General features: G+C 33.0%; 1 protein-coding gene across 1 annotated transcript in view; it reads left to right on the top strand.

The window, feature by feature from the left end:
- Positions 1 to 6,547: 6,547 nt before the first annotated feature.
- The window catches only part of yem (yemanuclein), a 43,052-nt gene continuing 32,174 nt past the window's right edge, over positions 6,548 to 17,425 (top strand). Inside the window, exon 1 of the mRNA XM_072537743.1 lies at positions 6,548 to 6,810. The gene's annotated coding sequence lies outside the window, so the exon portion shown is untranslated. The remainder of the gene's footprint in view (positions 6,811 to 17,425) is intronic.

Raw genomic sequence — 17,425 nt, 5'->3', positions numbered from 1 at the left:
CAAATCAAGAAACACTGCATTATATTTTTATACCATTTAATTTAATTGTTTACTAAGTTATTCCTTCCGTAAGTCAAGGAATACTTAGATCATTTGTACCTATCTGTTTTCCATTTTTGCTCTGTTACTTTGTAACTGTTCCTTGGAACCGTTACCTATAACAGATATTTGTCACTGGAACTGTTATTTATAACAGCGGTAGTATTTAACCTTTCTACCAGCGACAAACCAAAGATGGTGAATACCCGATCCAATTCCGGGGATAGGAAGAAGCCCGAAGAGCCGGCGATGGGTCCTACATGCCCAAATGCCCCCTCTCGGCAACAATATATTATACCTATATTAATAAATTGTGTTTATAATACATATTAAATTTAGATTGCTAGCTTTAAAAACTAATTATTGTTGTGTATTGTGATTGTACTATGCCAAAACAACTAAATAGTCTGTAGAAAGCTGATAAGTTTTCATATAAGATAGATTATATTGAACAAGAAATAATGGCGGGACGTTTTTAATATTAATGCTATAAAAGAGGTAAGTTTAAAATTTAGAATATATAATTTTGTATTAAAATGTTTTCTTATGTATTTTAGTGTGTTGCAGTAATCTTAAAACTAAGTGTATTTACTGTTAATATAGTAGTTTGACAAATAGTTGACATTTTAAAAATTCCTCACTTACTGACTATTCTGGTGTTTTGGCAACGCTGTGAGGTTCTGAAGTCGTAAACCTTGAATGACGTGCACGCATTTTTATATGAAAAATACTATATGTATGTATTTCTTATATTTTTCATAGTTGTACTTTCTTTTCCAGATACCATTTTTATAAAATATATACCATCAAATATTCCTTTTCATCTGCTTTGATTCAACTTTGGACTTAGATTTAGCGTCAACATTGTGTTGTTTTACCTTTTATCCGATTATATTATTATTTGACTATACTATCTACTATACTATACTATTTACTACCTATTAGAAATTTTATGTTTTTTTGTTTCTGAATACATACATGCTTATACAAATAAAAACGGATAATATATCTAGCACCAGCACACTCGTGCGTCATCTTTGATGGGATAGAACAGGTTTACTAAAAAAAATATTCAATTTAAGTATTTCTGTGACACTGTTGCTCTGCCCTCTATACGGTAGAGGACAAACTAATATCATACACCCATGTTTTTAATATACTCGTATAAATTTCATCAGACACTTGTTTATTATATTTTCTATTGATTATGGTATATTATTTGCCCTATTTAAAGATTTAAAGTTAAAGATGTTTGTAAACATAGTGAAATTATTAATTTCTATTTTTTGTATATGTAGTGCTGCTATCTGTATTACAAAACTTAAGTTAGCATCGGAATAATGTGTATTAAAATGATTAAAAATTAAAACTGTTAATTTTTAGAAGATACTACATGATACTACATACTACTCCTAGACTTTTGAGTTCTTTCTTAATGTACTTATTTAAGGACTATCTACTAAAATATAAAATGTTTACTAAAAACTAAATTTATTTGCAAAATTTATTAAATCTGATGTGCTGTCTTTATATGTTAGAAATCAACCTTCCTCACATCCATGTCCATTTTTAAAGTATTCCTAGTTACACGTTTTTATCTATTACACTTTTTTATTTACTGTTAATGTGGTAATAATTATCTCATATATTAGAAAATAAAACTAAAATGACTAAACTTTCCTAATAAAAATAATATTTCTATGAATAGTGTGCTGCTCTCTCTACGAAAAAGGTAAAAGATACATAGACAAATCATATATTGGAAATTTATTATAATTGTAATTTTGTGTTAAATACTCAAACTTTTATATTCTCTTAGTTGAATAAGTTTCTTCTTTATTGGGAGGAATAAGATTTACTAAGAACAATGAAAATTGTATATGTACTACAAGTCTTTTTGCTCGATGACTACAAAATAATGTGCTGACATCTTTACGTCAGAAGTCAAACTAAGTGTCTCGAGTTACAATTTACTGTATCTGGATAGCAAACATGAATTAAAAAAATGTAGTTACTATATTTTTGCCTTCTTATACTATCCTCTTTAGAATAGAAACCAAAACAAATTAAAAAAAAATAAACAATATACCTAAAGTAACTGTAATGCATGTTTTGTTTTGTTTGGTTTGCAAGTACAATAATTATATCCAACCTTTATTTATTTGTACAATTACTTTCTAACATATATTTGAAAGATGAAAAGACTTACCTATATGTTTTTGTACACATTTATGACAAATCAAAGAATGGAAAAAGAAAAGTATTTTTTATTTTTAGAGTGTGCAAGCATTTATTTCCTAGCTGAGTACTTTCGGCTTACAAAGCTATCTTCAGAGCTATGGTCAAGTTTTTAAAAGTATCACTACCAGGAGATATTTCATATGATGGAAAAATACAGAAATTTTCCTTTAAGCTGGTTCTATGTTAAAATATTTCATCGAAAAAAGACTGTACACTGGACTCCACCAAAAACACTTTAAAAAATTTGATTATGGTACGGCTGTCAGAACCCGACCATTTGTTGTAGGTGAAGCAGCAAATAAAATATTCTAAAATAAGAGTTATTATTAAAACATTTTTAAATTTTTTATACAGTCACAGAAGAAGAGTTCATTTGTGTACCTAATGGAGGAGTGGCAGTTAGATATACAAAAAGGCAAAACCGTCCATAATTTGTTATTGGTAATTTTTTGTACAGGAAGCATAAAAAAGATCTGACTAACGAATGCGGTAAAGCATGTAAATAGCTTAAAAGATATACACCTACAAAAATTGCTGCTGAATAGAAATTTGATTGAAAATATTATGAAATTGTAAAAAAATAGTAAAAACTGCAACTTTGTTGATTAATATAAAGCTTTTTTAATTCAAATTGTAATAAACTACCATTTTAATCTCATTGCATGTGAACATTTGGCTAATACAACTAGTCCAGTCGTCAGATATTTTGATGTCCAAAAACTAGACGAACAAGCTAGATTTTACTGAGAATTTCAATTATGAGACCTCAAAAAACATGCAAAAACGTTTGTCACTCCTACCACCGAGCAATGATTTACCAAGAATTTGTAAGCTTTAGAAAAAAATATTTATTAGAATTTTTTATGTAGAATGAACCGTCCTCTTAGAAACAACGCTTGAAGCGATCGTCGATTTTGCATGTCAGTTACCCGTGCTAAATCAATTTTTCGCGATTTTTGCCATTTTTTACGATTCTCATGAGATCGATAAAATTTATCACTCCCTTTCCTTTCTTTATTGTTTCCGGACATGTCATAAAAAATTTCAGCCCAGTATCAGGCTAAGTCGGTTCCATCTTTGTTGACGAGCCACAAATCTTCGAGGGTTCATTGATGAGGACAGTTTCTGCATGTATGAAGATGTTCCATATTCTGTGTTTCCAGTCACAATTCACATCATCATTCACGTCTATTTTCCCTATTTTTCCATGTTTGATTTTACTGGAGCGACCCCCATTCTTATCCTATTCATATTTTTCCACGTTTTAAGCTCTGGGGACTGACCCGTCCATTGAACCTGGGGAAGAGGAAAATACTCAGGCTCATCCTGTACTGTTCCAAGGAAGTTTTTCCTGGATTTTAGTCGCTTTCGTGGTGTTCGAACTTTTTATAGGACATACCGCACGTCCGCGATCTGTTTAATTTTCTCTATGTGCTCTGCAACGCCTCTGCGTGTTGAAGGTTCTGCACAACCCGCTGCTTTATATAGATTTGAGAGTGGCGTTGGTTTCATGCACCCCGTTACTATCCTGCATGTCTCATTTGGCGTAGTATCAACTTGTTTGATGTGAGAAGATCTGCCCCAAACAGGGCACGCATATTCAGCAGTTGAGAAACACAGTGCTTGTGCCGTTGTTTCCCTCTCGTTTTATGCAATGTTGTCTGTAGGTGAGGGATCGGCCCAGAGTTACTCCAAGATATATAGGTTGGTTTGTGTGTTCTAATGTATTACCATTCCCCGCAATTTGGAGTTTTCGCTTGGCTTCTTTTACGAGAAAGGTGGAAAAAGTAGACTTGGGTTTTAGAGGAATTTGGTCTCAGGGAATTCTGCAGGTAGTACGCGTTCATTGTTTTTAAGGCAGTTTCGAGTTTCTCCTCCACTTCTTCAAAATTATTTCCTTGAGCACATATTGCAAGAGCGTCAGCATAGAAGAAGTGCTTGGTTTCGGTCGGCGTAGGTTGGTCGTTTGTGTATATATTGAAGAGCATTGATGATAAAACACTTCCCTGTGGGCGGCCGTTTTTTTGAACTCTCCACTTACTTACTTTACCCTCCAGCATAACGAAAAAACGTCTGTTTTGCAGTGAAGAATATACGACCTTACCCAGATGGTGGTCATTGAGAATGTCATATAATTGGCGGAGTAATGTTTTGTGCCTTACTGTGTCATAGGCTGCTATCAAATCTACGTAACAGGAGCTATAAGTTTTTCTTCAAAGCCCTCTTCAATGTGTTTTGTTAGTGTGAGGACTTGACCGGTGCAAGAGTTGCCGGGTCTGAATCCTCCTTGTTGTGGGATGAGGTGCTTGTCGACATTTCTTTCTTTTCTGGCGAGTATGAGTCTCTCGTATAGTTTGAAAAAGTGACACAACAGCGAAATAGGTCTGTAGCTACTGGGAGTTTCTAGGTCCTTACCTGATTTTAACAAGGCTATTACTTTAGATTTCCTCCATGATTTTGGAATGTCGAAGGCTTTGCAACACGTGGTATAAAGTTGGGAGATAAAGTTTTTTGCTCCTTGACCTAGATGCTTTATTTGTTTACTGCATATATCATCCATACCTGCAGCTTTCCCGTTTTTTTAACCTGTTCATACCGTCGTGGAGTTCTTTTAGTGTAAAAGGAGTCCCTAGCTGGTTTGTCTCCGAATCCAATCTTCTTCTAGTGTTTGGGTCCTTATATCGGTTTGTAGTTCTTCCATTCATAAGGAGTTGAGCAGCGACTTGGTTTGCTGTAACCTTGCAAACTGGTTTATGTTCTTTTGGATCACCGACAAAGGTTCCATGCTATTTTGCTACTATGTGTCATGTCCATTTTTTCCAGGGTCTCAATCCACTTTTCCTGCAACAAATAGGAGGCATTGGAAATATGACTAAAAAACACTGAATTTATTCTTTCACCTTACAAACAATCTCACGTCACGGGAAATGCTTACATGAAGACGGTATTGCGTGAAATTTGTAGCTGACGTTGTGTACTTTTGTGTTATCGAAAAAAGCAGTTTTAAATGTTTTAGATCGTTTGTAATATGAAAGTTTAAATTTAGCGTTTCTTAGGCATATTTCAAATGCCTCATATTTGTTGCCAAAACTTAAAAAAAAACTAAAATTTTATACTTTAGGTTTTTGAAAATTAGGCTCTAGCAACGGAAATTCCATAATGACCGGTCAATGGAACTGATAAATTTTATTGACTGATTGAACGTTTATTTTTTTTTTTTTTTTTTAGCAGCTTTATAGAACCTGACTTCATTTGCGATAAAACGAAAAAATTACATACGAAAGCTTCACTTTTCACCTTTAGAATGCATTTTGATTTTTGTCGATAAGACACTCTGATCAAAAGATATCGAATTTTTACCTTCGAGATGATACAAATTTTATTTAAAAAAATTAGAAGAATGATTTAGCGTGCGTGAGATTTAAATCTCTGGAACTTCAAGCCTTGTTTCTGAGAGAACGGTTTATTCTACAGAAAAAGTAATTAGCTACATTTCTTATTTGAAACATTTTTTTAACAGCGTACAGACTGTCGGTAAATCTATGTTTTCCGTTCCAACGCCCGAAGTGGGAAACTCTTTTGCATCTTTTTGGGATCCCAAAATTGACATTTTCAGCAAAATTTAGCTTGTTTGTATGATTTTTAGAGATTCAGTAATTTTTTTTTTTTTTCGTCTCTAACGACTAGAGTAGTTAAACTGGCAACTATTTTATCAAATTTATCTCAAATAGTCCTATAATAATTCTCGACATGCCTCAAAAACAGAACAAAAGGCTCTGAGAATAGTCATACCTTGTATGTATACAACTATGTAGAGTGATAGCCACTATGTGGCTAAAATGCTAAAATCAAATAAAAAGTGAAACAATAAGGTACCAATAATTTGATGCTAAAAAGAGTGTACGCCGCTGGATAAATTTTTCAAAATCTAATTGTCTAAATACTAATTCCTATAGAGCATATTCGCGAAATCTGAAAAAATATTCATCAGCGTTTTTTATCTCAAATAAATTTTTGAGTTTGATAAACTCTTTAAGTTTTCGTGTTCAATGGTCAATGTCCTGTATAGTATGAGGAATTTGATATAAAACGCATGGTGTCATCTACTGGTAGAAATATTACTAAGTGTCAACTGATGGTTGTAATTTACAGATTTCATTTAAAATATTGTGCTTCCCTCTGTACAGCGGCGTATCACACTTTTCAAATTGTTTTCTATCCTATCCATTCAAAAGCCATGCATTGCGTACATCTATGCGCAAAGCTGAAAGTTTTGAATTCGTGTGCTTGTTTGAGTGTAGTGCATTTCAAACATGTTGAAGCAAAACCGGGTAGTGTTTTAGTGAAAATTTGTAATGAAATATGTCAGAAATCAAACGTGTCGTCCTGAATACACTCGAAACGCAAAAAGTGAGTGATAAGTGATAAAAAAGTGACCAAAACTGTGCGAATCACCTTATTTTGCCCGAATCTAATGAAGACAAGCACCCTGAGTATAACTATAAGGACGAGCTAGCTGCTGCTGTAAAGGTAAGTTATGAGAGAAAATGGTCTCGATTTCTGTTTTACACGCGATAAATGCAATAAAATAAGCATATTCCAGTGTTTTTGGTCAATCTATCCCGTCAGGTGACAGCTGTCAAGGTAAAAATTCTTGAGGAAGGTTCAGCCCCTTTGCAATATGTAGTTAAGTGCAGTTACAATTTTTAGGATCTTAAAATTTACACTTTAATTATAAGCTTAGTATTTACGTCGCCATGTTTAAAGCAGATTGATTAAAAAACAAATTTTTAGTCCTAAACACATTCAATTTTGAACTCTATACAAATTGTGTATTGTTCTTAGATATGAGAAGAATGTGGTCTACGTGACTAATTTGGTTGGTTTCATACGAAAACCACCTCCCAGGGCTCTTCACAGAGATCGATCACGGTTATGTCCTTTTATTCCTACCAATCTGGACTACATATTGTAACAATTGCATTGTCTGCTTCCTTGTAGGGGAGTACACCTCCACTCGATTTAAACATAGTTTTTACTGTTTTTCTATCATAAAGGAGTTTTGTAAACGTTGGCAAATGATTATTTATAACAATCATTTTGAGAAATAATTGTGAAAATTAACCTTTTTTGCAATGTTGCCACGTTTTACAACCTCCAAATAATGAGGGAGAATGTTATTATTGTAAACAACTTAGCTCTGTGTTATTTCATCTATAAAAAAGAATGAATTATGCCTTTTAAAAATTTCATGTTTGATCATTATTGTTGAATTAACATTTATTATCTTTTTTAGTAGGTTTTGCTAGCTTTTTTAAAAGGAATTTTCTGTGACAAAAATTCTTAAAATTGCATTTACTTTTTGTGGTTGTAATTATTTAGATTCTTTCAGTTTTGTTTTATGTTAATTTATGCCTCACATCATTAAAACATTGTTTAGTTATTTAGGGCAGCTACCCCCACCCTCAAATTATTATTCGTTTATTACTCACATGAGTAAACATCTGTTTATAAAAGTAAATATTCATTTTTATACAAAAACAATATTATTGTGTATGAATGTGTTCTTTTTATTGGATTAGATAAATTAATGTTATTTTGTGCTTCAGAAACACTGTAAGTAATTGTAGTCGGTCAGTCATACCAACAGCTTGCTGGTACATATAAGTAGATGAGACTTTCAGGCATCCTTTCCTGTCCCATATTGAAACTTGAGGAAAATTTCTTCAATTGTTCGATACCATAAATAAATTTTGGTGGTAAATTATTAATAGTTAATTCAGAAAGTACATTTTTTGCGAATTTGAAGCGGTAGAGATTGAGTTTTGGGCGCGCTTGTATCAGGAGTACAGAAACGCCAGGAGGTGTAGAAGGTAACGTCATGCTGCTGCGAGTATCGCGGACTGGGTACATCTGTGACCATGGGCGGGGAACGCGCTTGGAATTAGGGTTTATATTAGATATGATTACATTGCACATTATTATTTTAACGTATTTTTCTTATCGCTTATTGATATTTTGTCGTGAATTTTATTTACACAATATGAACAAAACATCGTTGAGTTAACATGTGGAATATATTACAGTGCAGATAAGTACTTGCTCCGTATAAAACAATATCATAGGAAGAGCTGTAGGCGGAAAATATTCTAATAATTATTAAAAATATTCGAGGCTATGATAGTGTGTGACGTTAATAAAAAATAATTGTCGAAATCGTGCATACATTCTTGGAATAGAAATTGAGCAATGGTATTTTATGACGCTCCACAATGTTGTCAAGTAATCTAAAAAATTATAAATAGGGAAATTGTTTACTGATTATCTGAAGGATTTTTTTATATTTAATCAGTTAATGGTGGCTCTAAAATACTGTCTAATGTTGGGATAAGTCTTACTATAATTTATTGTATTCAAAAATAATGTATTGTTTTGGAAGAAGACAGTTTAAATAGTGATATAAATAATAATTAATGAGATATATTGCGAAATTGTACATTCTGAAAGTAGTAATTGGATTATGTGATTTATTACGGTAAACATTCTAAAATGTTCAAATAGTTTCCAGTTGCTCACATTTTATTATAACTTTTGATCTTTTAAGACTTATTCATCTGGACAGTTTTCCTGGGTTTTTCTAATTGACACACTTCTATTCTCACAATATGAGTCAAATATACGGAACACACAATTATATCAGAAACGGTTAATTATGGAATTTGTTTTTTTTTATGGGGATTGTATAATATGGCCGATTTTCAATTGATGTTTGTGTTGTCAGATCTTCAGTTTTTCCTATAATATTAAGAACTTTGTTGTTGTCTAATGGATCACTAGATGTTTGACGATTTATATATGTATAAATGTAACAGTTATAGAAATAAAATCATAATCAGAAATCTTGAACCAATTTTGCTTTGTATGAATGAAACTTACTTGTATGTAAAGCAAATATCCATTTGTTTATTTATTAATTTATGTTGAATGATTCCATTGGCTATTTAACTTAGTGGTTTAACTGTAGATATATATATATATATATATATATATATATATATATATATATATATATATATATATATATATATATATCCATAATAAAGTATGGAATAAATTCGATATTTCCTAAATGAAAAGCCCTTTTAAAAAAATCTAAAACACGTCGATTTTTAAGTTTAATGTTCTACATTCTACAATAAAATTTCATTATACAAGGTGATACAAATTACAGTGATGACGTCATCGGCTCTTTTTTTAAATGTAACACCCTGTATTTTAGGACATTTTTAGATCGATAAAAATGAGCTGATTTCAAAAAAGTATAATACTCGGGTCTAATGGATATAATTTGAAAGATATGTGCTTAGAAAATAAATTATTTATTATCAATTGCAAAAAAGTAGCCTACTTCTAGTTTTTGGTAAACTGTAATTTTTTTTAGTAACGTTCAATAACAATTAAGTAGTACAATAATTGTATTAATTCGTGAATGTTCTATATTATTGCTTAGAATTAATTTTAAGTAGAAATGAATTTGATCTCATGATGATTGTGTATGGAGACAAATCGCGAACTCAGATGGAAGTGTGTAATTTTTTTAATGATAAATATCCAGAAATACCCATCACGCAGTCAACAGTAAGTAAAATTGAAAAGAAATTTCGAGAAACTGGTACTGTTGAAAATGCACGCAAATCAGGTAGTCGCTCTGTAAATTATGTTACAACTTTAGACGTTTTACTTGCTTTTGAAGAAGATGCGCACACTTCTGTTCGTAAGGTTAGTAGTGATCTCGATGTTTACAAAACAACGGTACACAAAGTACGTAAAAGTAAGTAAAGTAAGTAAAATGCACAGTTGTAGAGGAAATTAAACGAGGATGATCCAGATAAAAGAATACAATTTTGCGAAATAATGATGGATAACAGCCACCGAAACCCTCTCTTGGTTCAAAATATTATTATTTCTGATGAATTTCTTACTGAGCAAAAGAAAACTCCAACTGGATGCGGGAACATCATACACAATACCCGCAAAAGGTTAACGTATGGGCTGGCATTGTAAGAAATAAAATCATTTGACCCTACTATTTCGATGGTAATTTAAACGGGCCAGCATACCTTCAGTTTTTAAGTGGGTATCTCGTACCTACCTTAGTTAATTTATTCCCAGGTACAATTAATCTTGGAGGTTTTGATAAAAGTTTATGGTTTCAACAGGATGGTGCTCCTCCGCATTATGCTTTAGATCTTCGAAGGTACCTAAACGAATTTTTTTCGAACAGGTGGATTGGAAGACGTGGACATATTTAATGGCCAGCGAGGTCGCCAGACCTCAATCCTTTGGTTTATTTTATGTAGGGTCATTTAAAGAATGTTGTTCATAAAACGAAACCTGCAAATATTGGAGACTTAAAAAGCAAGAATTCGTAAAGAAATAAACAATATTGCTCAAGAAAGCATAAACAAGGTTTTACAAGAATTTGTACAACGTTTGGGTTACTGTCAAATACAACAAGGGCTACAATTCGAACATTTAAGATTAAGTCATGTATTAATTACTGGATTACTTTGAAGTTATTTATTATAATTTATTTATAATTTATTAAAATCAATAAAAATTAATTTTCTAAGCGTATATCTTTCAAAATACATCCGTTAGACCCCCAGTATTATACTTTTTTGGAATCAGCTCATTTTTATCGATCTACAAATATCCTAAAATACAGGGTGTTACATTTAAAAAAAGAGCCGATGACGTCATCACTGTAATGTGTGTCATTTCGTATAATGAAATTTTATTGTAAAATGTAGAACATTAAATTTAAAAATCGATGTGTTTTAGATTTTTTTAAAAAGGCTTTTCATTTAGGAAATATCGAATTTATTCCATACTTTACGGACACACTGTATATATATATATATATATATATATATATATATATATATATATATATATATATATATATATATATATATTAAACTAAAAGCTAAGATTAATATTATTATAAAAATTAATATTAAACTCACCAGTCTTCCGGGTTGAACCGCGTCGATATCCATTTTGCCGAGCTTTCGACATCCTCTCTGATATCTTCTTCAGGGCTTCCGAGGTCTCAGTCTCCCGAGCCCCCAGACACTACTACTTGAACTAGGGAGACTGAGACCTCGGAAGCCCTGAAGAAGTCATCAGAGACGATGTCGAAAGCTCGGTAAAATGGATATCGACGCGGTTCAACCCGGAAGACTGGTGAGTTTAATATTAATTTTTATAATAATATTAATCTTAGCTTTAAGTTTAATTGTACTAACCGCGGAAATCTTTCCGAACATATATATATATATATATATATATATATATATATATATATATATATATATATATATATATATATATATATATATATATATATATATATATATATATATATATATTGTTATATATGTTCCGAAAGGTTTCCGCGGTTAGTACAATTAAAATTAATACTAATGCAGGAATTAATATTAAACTCAACAGTCTTCCGGGGTTGAACCGCGACGATTATCATTGCGCCGAGCTCTCGACGTCCTCTTCGATGTCTTCTTCGGGGCTTCCAAGGTCTCAGTCTGCCGAGCCCCCAGACACTACTACACTGATCACTAATCAATGCATTACTGGTGCTGGGGATAGAAAACCGGTCATTTATACTGTCGATGGTGACGTGGTTTGGGTGGAGGTTGGCGTGGGGATTGGCGCGGGGGTTGGAATGTCAGAAATGTTCGCAAACTATTGCTTAAACGTTTCGGCAATTTGCTATTTTCAATAAGCACTTTATTTTATAAACATTACATTATATTATATTTCATGTTTACACTTTTTAAGAGTTTAACATGGATTAGAAAATTGGTGTCTCCAATAGTGTTTTTTAATTATTGTCCTTAAGTCTCTTTTCATTTTGGTAGTTTCGGTACCGTGGAGCTCTGGATAGAGATATTATATGATAGGCAACCTTCTTAGGAGATATTTTTTCCGCTCTGGATTCCAGTTAACTAGCTCCTTCGGGACCATGGACACATCTAGTTGTATCGAATTGTTGTTTAATAGCTCGTCGGCTATTTCCCTGTCACCACTTTCGAGAAACTGCCCGTGTAAGTCTTCACATTTGTATTTTAGTCCATCCGGTCGCATATTCTGTGCGATAGCCCTATTGATGGTTTCCTTTGCAGCGCTTATTTCTTCACCCACAAATCTCTCATAATTTTTGCTGGTTGGTGGGATCCAGCTCAAGGTGTAGTTGTTTAGAGAATTTCCTCTAGTTCGCTTTTTTAAGATTCCACCTAGGTCGAATTTGTGATCTGATTATTGGGATTGATATGCCGATGGTGATAAGGACAGGACTATGTTGATTATGTAGAAAGTCTGCAAAGACACTTCTCACAGTCGTTAGTGGTCTGTCATTGGTATATTTTGAGATATGTGTTTTGCTCTTCGGACCATTCAACTAGTGCCTCTCCATTTTCATCATTCGTTTTATATGATGAGGTGTGGATGAGTCTTTATCACTTCTGGTTTCCATCTAGTGCCTGGGGATGTCATTATACACTTCATGTATATTTTTTTCATTGTAAACACTTAAGTAAGAACCCATTTTCTGTATAAGATTCATTATAAGGTTATTCTCTCTTATGCCGAGTGTTTTACGAGATATCACTAATTTTATTTTGAAACAGTCCAATTTGACACCTTTTACAATAAGATAGTTATAGTCAACTTCCGGTATAACCGGAATTTTCTCTGAAACGTCTAATTATAACACCCAAAGAATCACCCTGTATATTCAAAAACAATTTTTGTATGAAATATAAAACTACATAGAATTCGATGTCAATACTAAGTGAAAACAAAACATTTTGTCGAATAATTAGTATGTCGAGATTAGTATCGTGAGTTTGTTCATGCTTTCCTCAGTACTCACTATGGAATTACCCTTAAGAAAGTTTTGGAAACCTGATGGGGTATGATTGAATGTGTATTATTAATAAAACAATCACGTGTTGCTTGAATTAAATATGTAATCAATTAGTATAATTAAATGAATGTTTTCAAATAAAGTCGTCCAAGAAGCATACCTAAAAATATTGATATTTAAAATTATTGCTTAAAATAATAAAAAATATTAACAAAACCTTGAAATTAAATAATATCAACTGGTGTTTTACCATATTTATCAAAACATATTTACCATTTTTGTTTTTTCCGGAAATTAATTTTATCTGAAGCTCTTCTTCCTACGCCTATGTGTCGAGCATCTCATTCAAAAGTAGTTCCTATGTACGTGTACTCTAAGGTTTGTTAGAGATAACCGGTGGGTTAATTTATAGTCCTTTACATTGTGATCGGATTTTTTTGCATATAAGAGTAATGTGGGGGACAAGTTATGTATCTCTCCTAAATATCTTCTTAAGAATGAACGATTTTAATAAATCTATGAGGAAATCAATTTAAAGAAAGACGATAAATTTAACATCGTTTATACATTCACTGAGCGGTTTTTTAATGTTTAATTTAAATGGACTAAAAATGTGCACTATTATAGGGTGGGTGTCGGAAATACTACAATACTATTATCGTCTGCTGTATTTTAGTGTACATGAGGCTCACGATGTGATTTCGATTGACAACGCATAGCATTACTGATGATTTCAAGTATAGGTTATTTCTATTTAAAGTCAGTTGCATGTCATCAATGAAATTTCTATATCGTCACAGTAGAACCAGTTGTTTAGAAATTATCTGAGTTTTGGAACTCTGAATTATTTTGACTTATCAGCTATAATTTATGGAATGCAAATGACAGTTAGGAACTATTTTTGTCTCTAAAAATCCTGGTATAATTTATGACCAATAATTTTGTGGCACCCTGTATTATTTCCACTTATTGACCATTGCCACCTGTAATTTTTATTAATATCAAAAAGTTTTTGTAATGTAAACAAAACTAAAATAGTGTGAATAAATAATTATTTATTATATTTCATAAACAAAATTCCAAAAACAACTCAATAGTCCTTCTAAGGAACTTACTACTACGTCCATTAATTCATTTTTTTTTTATAAAACAACCGATACCAGCAACTGTTATGAGAGTTGTAAGTAGGAATAAAAAATATGATGTTTAGAAATATGAAATGGTTATCTTGTGTTACAGCGTGTTTTAGTTTCAGCAAATAAAATATTGTTTGCCACGGCGACCTTCATTGACTCAAGATATAAGGCAGAGTTTTTTAAAATACGCTGCCTAAAGAGCGTGTCATTTGTCCTACAGCATATTTTGGATTTGCTCAGACAGTCAAACCGGTATGTATATCTTCCATTTCACTTTGTCCGAATGCAAAGCGTGTCCAGATTAAATGAAACCGAAGCTTCCGAAACTCACAAAAGTGTATATTTCAAAGAAACGATAAATTTACTAATGAATACGAGTGACGGTGAAGATGATGACATGCCTCTTCTTACTTTTCAAAACCGTATCCATCTTTTAATCCGTAAAACTGTCACAGAACACTCAGCAGAAAAACGCGTGGCAAATAACGTCGACTTTCTAGCATGATGGAAAGTGAACACGGAAAGGTACGGCCTTCTTTTCTTTTTTCTGTAGTACGGCATTGGCATTATTTAGTTACACCACCAACGAGTGTCCCGAGCGAGAGCTTGTTTTGTTGCGCTGGACTTCTCTATATACCACATCGAAACAGACTTAAAGGAGAAAAGACGTCGAAGCATAAGTTTAATATTCCTTTATTGCATTTTAATTATTAACTTGAAAAATAAGTAAAAAATAGATAATTGATTTTGTTTAACACGTTCCTTGCCGATAAGACTTGCCGTTTCAGATTTTTATTGATTATGGTCTTGGATTCTTTCACTGCAAGCAAGCAAGCAATGTAATTAAACCCACCATGTGAGACATGTTCACCCCTTAGAATTACGTTCTGGTGTAACAATTTGTTGGAGAGGGGTGTATTAACTCGAGTAAAACAGGAACCACTCCACCTCGCTCCAATGTTCCAGACCATCCCTTTCCCTCTACAGCACTCTGATGCGCAATAGGGGCATAACTATCAGCCAAATGCTCTTCATGTGGGAGTGCTGGGTAATAGAACTCCAACATGGTTCCCTAACCGATTAAAATTCAGGCTAGCGTGACGCTCTTTATTCCTGTAATCCTCATGTGACTATCCTTCTTCTTCTTCTTATAGTGTTGTGCACCTATAGTGCGTTGGCGAATTATCTTAAGGCCAGACGTCTGTGTTTTGTGGCACGCAAAAGATCGCCCGTGTTATTTATGCCTGTCCAGTCCTTTATGTTCCGTAGCCACGACATTTGTTTGCGACCTACTCATCTCTTGCCTTCAATCTTTCCTTGGATGATTAGTTGAGGGATTGCGTATTTTTTTCGTCTCAGAATATGGCCGAGGTATCCAATTTTTCGTACCTTGATCAAATTGAGTAGTTCTCTCTCAGTATTTGCATTTCTTAACACTTCCTCGTTTCTCACCCTATCTGTCCATGGTATGCGGAACATTCTTCGCAACGTCCACATTTCGAAGGCCTCCAACTTAATGGAAGGTACTCTTAACGTCCATGTTTCCATGCCGTATATCAATATGGACCATACATAGCATTTGACCATCCTGTAGCGGAGATTGAAGGAAAGATTGCGGTTACATAGTAGCGGTTTAAATTTGATAAAAGCTTGTCTTGCTTGTTCGCTACGGCATTTTATTTCTTGTTGAGGATCCCATTGGTCATTCATTATCATTCCCAAGTGTTTAAATGTTTTCACTTGATCGATTTGAGCATTATCTACTTGCAGTTGTATTCTTACTCTTGTGACTTATCTTGTGACTATCCGCGAAACTGAAATTGCTTGCTTGGGTCCCAAGCCTCCGCTCCGCACTACGTCATTTTTGGAGACTTGGTGTTCAAGAGTTTGGGCCCTACGTGCCCGGATTTTTTGTTTTTGTTTATTTTTTTGTTGTCTTTCGCCGGTTTTTGTTAGTGTTTTGTTAATTTTTTTGTTGGCGGAAGCCGTTTGTTTTGTTTTTTGTTAGTTTTTTTTTGTAGGATGTCTATAAAAAAATCCTGTTATGGTTTAGTTAGTCCTTACCCCTTGGGGCCCACACAGTGCGGCGATTTGCAGTGTTTGTCGACTATTTAGAGCTACCTACTAACTTCTGTTGATTTATTTATTTATTTTTTCTCTCTGAGGTTTTTGTTTTCTCTCTGGTGATGATTATTTCATGGGCGCTACAACAGGGCCTTTTATATTTCAGAGGCAGGTAACTAGAGGTATCAATTCTCTAATTTTGTTCTTGGTTCGTCGACTTTTTGTCCCGATAGGATGTCTATATCTTTTGGCTGTGTAATTAGAGTCGCGAATCGTAAAGCTTGGTAATACCCGGATAATTTCAATGTTTCCTCTAAATATATGATTTGGGTTCTTGTACATCTTGTTTGGTTGGTTTATATTTGAAGCGTGTGCATATTGAAGTGCAAAAATGAATAAAAATAACGATATTTTACCAATTGTCTCAAATTAAAATTTAGATATGAAAAAGAAATTATCAGATGAAGAACTTTTGAGATTATTAGAAGCAAGCGATAAAAAATTCCATGACTTTCTTGATTCAGACATTGAGTATTTACCAGAATCTGATGAGAAATTGAAAATAACTTATCTGCAGCACTATTGAGGATACAGAAGATAATGTATGTGATAAAATTAGATGCCAATATTAATTTTTTAATAAAAACATATTTAATTGTAGACTAAGCTGCTCGTTGATAAAAGCGATAAATGGGAGGAAAATTTTATGATATGAAAAATTTTCCTTTTTTAAAACACCAGGAGTTACTAGTACAAATTTCCGATAATAATCTATTTCAATTTTTCGAATGCTACTTACAGATGAATGTTTGCTGCAAATATGTGACAGGTATGCCGAGTCTGTTTTTTTGTTTAATGAAGGGGCGACATATTCCAGAATTTTCGATTGGAAAATTTTGACTCTCGAAGAACTGCTAGTCTTTTTAAGATTGGTTTTACATATGGGTCACATTTCTGTGCCTAAGATTGAGGATTATTGGAAAAAGAAAGATACTCT

Source organism: Diabrotica undecimpunctata, chromosome 1 (genome assembly GCF_040954645.1).
Source record: "Diabrotica undecimpunctata isolate CICGRU chromosome 1, icDiaUnde3, whole genome shotgun sequence".
Classification (NCBI taxonomy): domain Eukaryota; kingdom Metazoa; phylum Arthropoda; class Insecta; order Coleoptera; family Chrysomelidae; genus Diabrotica; species Diabrotica undecimpunctata.
Note: the sequence above shows the minus strand (reverse complement) of the source record. Positions and strands in the feature narration are given on the sequence as shown.